Source organism: Piliocolobus tephrosceles, chromosome 19, assembly GCF_002776525.5.
Source record: "Piliocolobus tephrosceles isolate RC106 chromosome 19, ASM277652v3, whole genome shotgun sequence".
NCBI lineage: Eukaryota > Metazoa > Chordata > Mammalia > Primates > Cercopithecidae > Piliocolobus > Piliocolobus tephrosceles.
The window spans coordinates 20,762,570-20,768,771 of record NC_045452.1 but is presented as its reverse complement, the minus strand read 5'-3'; the positions used below and the strand labels follow the sequence as shown (position 1 = coordinate 20,768,771).

Sequence of the window (6,202 nt, the reverse complement as noted above, 5' to 3'; positions counted from 1 at the left end):
GAAGGAAGGAAGGAAGGGAGGAAGGAAGGAAGGAAGGAAGGAAGGAAGGAAGGGAAAAATCTCTGTTCACTACCATTTCGAGTAGACCTAGGTATGAATCTGGGCTCTGCCAGTCACTTGCTTTGTGTTCTCAAGAAAAGGAAACAAGGCTTCCTCATAGCAAAATGGTCCTACAAGAAATCCCCTTTTCTTAATATTAGGGAGAACGAGATGACACTGAACATAAAAGGACTTAGGCCAAGTCCAGAGACACGGAACATTTGCAAGAAATAGCGGATGCTCATTTAAAGACAAGTGAGGAGAATCCCCTCTCCAACCATCTTCACTGGCTGGGGCACAGCACCATTATCTACCGGGATTTTCAGGCTCCCTGTGCACCTGCCCCAGGAGCTGAAAGGAGACCTGGAATTGGTACCGTTGGAGGATAGACCAGCTCTGGGACCAAAACTGGGAACCTAGAGCAAGAGGCCAAGTCCAGAGAGAGGGTCAGGAGGAAAAGAGAGGCCCTAGGGGTTTGAGGATGAGAGGTGAGTGCTCATCAGAAAAGCTCGAAGAGGAGGTGAGGCGCAGAGGTGCTCAGAGGGGCTTCCCATACCTGAGCCCGGATGCTGGGCTGCCGTCCACGTGCTTGTCTCTTCTCGGTTCCTGGTCTATGTCCTCCCGCTCCTGCGACTTGCTCAAGGCGTGATGTTGAGATCTTCACCAACATTCTCTTAGGATTCGAGAGCCTTAATATATCATCAAAGCGACCTGGAAGCTGCTGAGTCAGTGATACCCTGCCCCACCCCTTCTCCAACTCAGGCCACGCATGCCACCCACGTCAGCATCAGAACAAGGAAGTTCTCTGCCATGCCTTCTGGCCAGCTTTGGTTTTGATGTGCCTACTCTGACAGTTGACCCACCGGACGCTGTGGAGTGACAATGGGGATGTAGACCCGGCCCCACTTTGCTCCCTTTGGGCCGCAGGAATCTGGCAGGCAGGAGACCAGGGGGCAGGTGAGAGGACAGGTATCCACACCCTGGAGAAAGGCCCTGAATAACACTCAGCACCCCAGAGAGCAGGCTCAAGGGCAGCCACCCCTATGTCCTCCCCTGCGGCCGGTGAGGATGTGCCCGGTCCAGGCTCCCTGGTACCTGCTGCATCCTGGGCTGTCTGTTAGCGTCCTGCGTCTTCTCTGGCTGTAGAGATGGGAGATGAGCAGGTCCTGCATCCTCCTATGCATCAGTGTACCTAATAATTGTAAACTAGAGTGAGGAGTGCTTTCATCCCCATTATCCAGGGGAGATGCTAAAGGCTCTGAAAGGTACCTAGAGGTCCAGCCCCTCCCAGCAAACAGAGTTCCCAGCAGGGACACATCCCCCCTCAGAAGGGCCACCCTGTGCCCTTTCTCCCACCTCTGGGCCCTGTAGAAATGTGAGGGACACTGTGCTCCTGCCCCAAGTGAGCCCCCGAGTCCCGGCGGCAAGTCTGGTACCATCCTTTCCTGGGTGCACCTGCTGCACGCAGCACAGCTGCCCCTAGAAGGTGCCGGCCCTGTGGGCCCGGGGGCTGCTCCCTGTCCTGCCTAATCCCCTGTCCTGGCTCTTACTAGACCCCCCTGTCCTTGGCCAGCTGTCCCATGCAGGGGAGTCCACGTCCTGGGGACAGTCCCACCCTGGCCACCCAGACCGAGCACAGCTCTTCACCCTCCCAGGCTGGCCGGTGCTCACTGAGGTGGAAACCTCAGAGGAAGGTGGGAGCGATCCTCCCTCCTCAGCAGTGTCCCTGTCATCTTGGTGGGCACCACTCGTCATGGACAGACCAGAAGAGGCCCTGTTCTCTGCCGTGAGGACCCCTCCAATTCTGTCTCCCGATGTTGGACTCCTCTAGTCAAGAAGATGTTCCCTGGGGGCTGTCAACTCCCATTTGAGTCTCGGGTGGTTCCGGTGTGAGCTCATCTTGGTGTGTTGTGTGAGTCTGACCAGAGACCACCCTTCCCAGTTCACACTTGAGGCACACCCAGCAGGACACCCCGTGGTACCCACAGCCCACCTGGGCAGAGACCGCACCTGTACCAACTTTGGGGTTCTCAGACATAGATGGGCTGTGGTCCTTGCTCATGTTCCCCCACAGGCCTGTCCTTCCTCGGGGGTGTCATCCCAATCCAGCCAACTCTGCTCTCAGCCCCAATTACTTCCTGTGCCCTGTGGGACTGTGGGAGGACCCAACCCTTCCCCCTTCCCCAACCCTTTCCGGTGGCTCCTGCTGCCCAGAGCAATGGCCTTTCCCTGGCTTAACCTGCATCAAATGCCCCTGGAGCAAATACAGCCCTGGACCCACGGCCAGGACAGCCCACACGTGAGCTTTCTACAGGGAGACCCAGGACAGCTGCATCACAGGACAACGCTTTGCTCAGCATCCCTGGGGCATCTCCTGCGTCTCCTGCCTCTGGGTCCTCAGCCTTGGGTTCCAGGGTCTCCCCAGCTCACCCCCCCCGGGCACATCCTCCTCCCTGTTGCTCCTGCCAGCCCAGGCCCCACTGGACTCATGACTGCCCCATGCCTGCTCCCCTCTCTGATCCAGACAGGTCTGGATCTTCCAGAATGTCTCCAAATCTGTAAAATCCACTTTACGGCCCATCACAGAAACAGGCATGTTGTCTATTTCTCCTTCTAGTTTTACACACCAGAAAGGTTGGACTATCAGCACACCTGCACATCTGTGAACCTTCTCATTTGATGACAAAGATGGCCTCAGACTGAAATGTTCAAAGCAAACTGGGGGCCAGGTGCTGTCCAGAGTTCAATTCTCAGTAACTCACTGTACAAGCCATGCACCCAGGCAGGGCTCCAGAGAGGAGAGAAGAGAGGGTGTTGAGGGGTCCCCACCAGCAGAGAGGGAGGCCAGGACCCTCCCTGGCCAAGGGTGGACAGAGGGAGCCACTGGTTGGGCATCTGCTGCCCAGACATGAGTGGGGAACAGTCTCACTCTAGTCCCCGGACCCAGGAACTTCCATAGGGGCTACAACCTGGAACCTCTGAGTGAGCTCCCCAGAGACGTATGTGCCCCACCCCCTGTCAGTGCCCGCACCGACCACACCCACATCCTTCTGTGCACTAGGGCCTGACTCTCTCCGGGCAGGAATGTCCCAGACTCAGCTGGCCCCTTCCTGGTCCCCCTGTAGCCGGGGCAGGGCAGGGTCTGTAAGGCGACAGGGGAACCCAGGGGTGGTTAAGAGTGTGCACCTTTCCTAGGCCAACTGTGAAGAAGACAGAAGGAGACTCCACCCTTTCCTGGGCAAGGACAGCCCCTCCCCCATTTCTGTCCCTGGAACGCTGGCTGAACAATCAATGTGATAAATGTGAAAATGGGATAAAATACCAGGTTTTGCTGGAGTTTCCACAGGAGCCTGGGGAAGTTCCAAGGGGAGAAGAAGCTGGATCCCCAAGCGGGAGGCAGGAGAACGGCCTCCTTAACAGGCACAAACTTCCCTGGGATTTGCCCAGGTCCCCTGTAAGGAAAACTGGGGACAGGGCAAGTGCCCCACAGGGGTCCAGACTGGGTGAGAGGGACAGACCAGGGCAGAGGGACCCTGAAGCGGTCCCTGATTGCTGGGCCACTCAGCTCGTGTCACCCTGGGACGAGAACAGAGGTCCCGCTCTGGTCTGGAGTCCATGCTGCTGTGTACGAGGTCCTGGCTCTGCCACCACTGTGGGGCCCCGACCCCTACAGCCCAGAGGAACCACAGGCTGCCAGTTCCTAGCCCAGGTCTCAGCAGTCTCCTGGGGCTGTGTCCAGTCCCCTCCCCTGGACCCACAGGGCTCCCAGGTCATAGGCAAAGCTCTGAGATGAGACCCAGGGAAGCCGGGAGTCTGAGGAGTTCGGGACAGAAAGGACTCCCTGCTTCTGTGTACTGCCCCCAACAGAGTGACGTGACAAAAAGACCCTTCCTTGGGATACCCCAGACACACCCGGATGCTCACTTCAACACTGTCCAAGGAGCAGGGTGAAGGGACAACCTCAGAGTCCACCTGCTCCTCTGGCTTTGATTCTGGGCTCTCACAACAGCCCTGCCCTCGTCATCCTAGAAGCAAGTGATCAAAACAGCCAAAGGATCTCTCCAGGCAAAGGGGCCAAGCTGGGGGCAGACAGAGGGTGGGGGGGAAGGGAGGTGGAGGGGTGGCTGCACCTGCCCTTGGACAGGGGACAGCGGTCTCCTCCCAGGGTGGGGCCCTCTGTCCCCTGTGCCCCCCCGGCGTGGCCTCTTTGCCCAGAGTGACTGTACGCTGTCCATTTTTCAGCCACTTGCTTCAAGGGGTGGAGCTGGGGCTGTTGTCAGAACCCAGAAATGAAAACGAAAGGATCGGGGTTGATGACGTGGCTTCCCCATCACTCTTCCCGGTAAGAATTGCTGCAATCCTCTGACTTGGGGCAGAGCTGAGGTAGACATCTGGGTGTGTCTGGGAAACCCTGGGGAAGGTTCCCTTCTGTCCCGTCGCTGTCTGTGTGTGCTTGTGTGTCTGCGTCTTTGTCACCAGAAGGGGTTGGGCCTGTTTGCTCATGAGCAGCTGTCGACGAGGCCCACTGTGTGCCACATATGAGGCTCCTGAGGTCCTGAGATGGAAGCCCCCACTGTATCCACCACCCCGCGGGGCAGAGAAGGAGCCCAGAGAAGGAGGAGGGGCGTCCTGCCTCGTGGAAGGCCAGGAATCGGAGAGACCAGTGTCCCTTGCACTGGGGCAGCACAGTGGGGTCCCTCTCTCCCTCCCCCACCGCCACGTTCCTGGTCAGCCTCCTCCTGCTCCAGCCCTGGCTGCCAGGGCCGGCCCCCACCTTCTCTATGGGGTGGGACGCTGGTGAGCCACATATTCCCGGGAGGACCCTCAGCACAGAATGAGCCCTGGACAGTAGATACGTGTGATTGACATCACTCATTTCACCAGCCCATCTGCTCCCTCCCTTCCTGATGCAGGCAGCCGGAGAGGGGCAGAGACACAGACATTCCAGGAGGGAAACCTTCTAGAAGAACCTACTTGACATGCCTGGTATCCTTGACTCCCAGACAAGTCTGGACTACCGATCCCACATGGTAGAAAGGACCCTTCCGCAAGATACTCCCAGACACAGCCAGATGCCCCATAGAGAAGGCGGTGGGCAGGTCCTCGTGGTCCTGGCCCCACCCAGTCCTCCGAGGGAAGCACCCACAGCTGTTTCTGCTCCTTGGCCTCCGACACCCCGGTGGCATCCCCGGAGGGCCTGGGCTGCCCCTGCACGGTGAGCTCCGGGCCAGTGAGAGCCGGGGGCCCTGCTCTCGGCACCACCCTCCTCCAGGGGTGGAGACCCAGGCCTTGGCTCCGTGAACTCCTAGGTCTGTTTCTGGATGCAGCTCAGCTCCCTCTGCTGTGCACACAGTAAGTGCCCAGCATGTGCACCATGGTTCAAGCTGGGGATGTAGGAGTCTGAGCTGGGAGGAAGGGCCTGGCTTCCGCCTCTGGCTCTGGATGGAGAGGGCACCAAGCTCATCGTGTCACTTGGCCGTTCATTCATGCTGGGCAGAGGTTCTCTCACAGGCTCTTGTGTTTACCGTATGATGTCTTCTGCTGTGCAGAAATTTCAAATATAACCCAGTCAAATATATCAGGCTGTCTTCCCTTGGGCTCACACCTAAGGTCATGGCTGCTCCGCCCTCCCTAAGTGTAAAAATTCTTACGTGTCTCTCCACGGTATGTCGCTTCTCCAGGGAAGACTCCATGCCCGCCTCGTGGAAACACCCGGAGCAGAAAAGGCAGCATCCCCGTGGCAGGGAGGCCTGAGGACCGTAGTGTTTGGCATTGTGTGCCTTGTTTATGCCAGCTTTCTCAACCACAAGATTACAAAAGTGTTTTCCTGTATTTCCTCCTATCCTCTTGCATATGTAGATAAATATGCATGTGTGAGACACACATACACACGCACACACACATGCACACACACATGCACATGCACACATATACACGCACACATGCACACACATGGACACGCACACACATGCACACACATGCACAGACACATGCACACACGTGCACACATGCAGACATGCACACACAAGCACACACATGCACACACACTCACAGACACATGTACACACACATGCACACACGTGCATGCACACACACAATGCACACACACACAGGCACACACCACCACACATTTGTTGAGCCAAGTGGATGATGTTCCGTCAAG

At 57.5% G+C, this 6,202-nt stretch overlaps 1 protein-coding gene across 17 annotated transcripts in view; it reads right to left on the bottom strand.

The window, feature by feature from the left end:
* LOC111549002 (DNA dC->dU-editing enzyme APOBEC-3A-like) overlaps positions 1 to 5,832 on the bottom strand; it is a 10,271-nt gene extending 4,439 nt beyond the window's left edge. The window contains exons 1-4 of one of the 17 annotated variants that reach the window (XM_023221973.1): positions 5,691 to 5,832; positions 5,014 to 5,577; positions 1,135 to 1,231; positions 596 to 1,019 (exon numbers count right to left, since the gene is read on the bottom strand). The gene's annotated coding sequence lies outside the window, so the exon portion shown is untranslated. The other 16 variants (XM_023221977.1, XM_023221978.1, XM_023221980.1 and 13 more) reach the window with 16 other exon arrangements.
* Between the last annotated feature and the right edge of the window lie 370 nt (positions 5,833 to 6,202).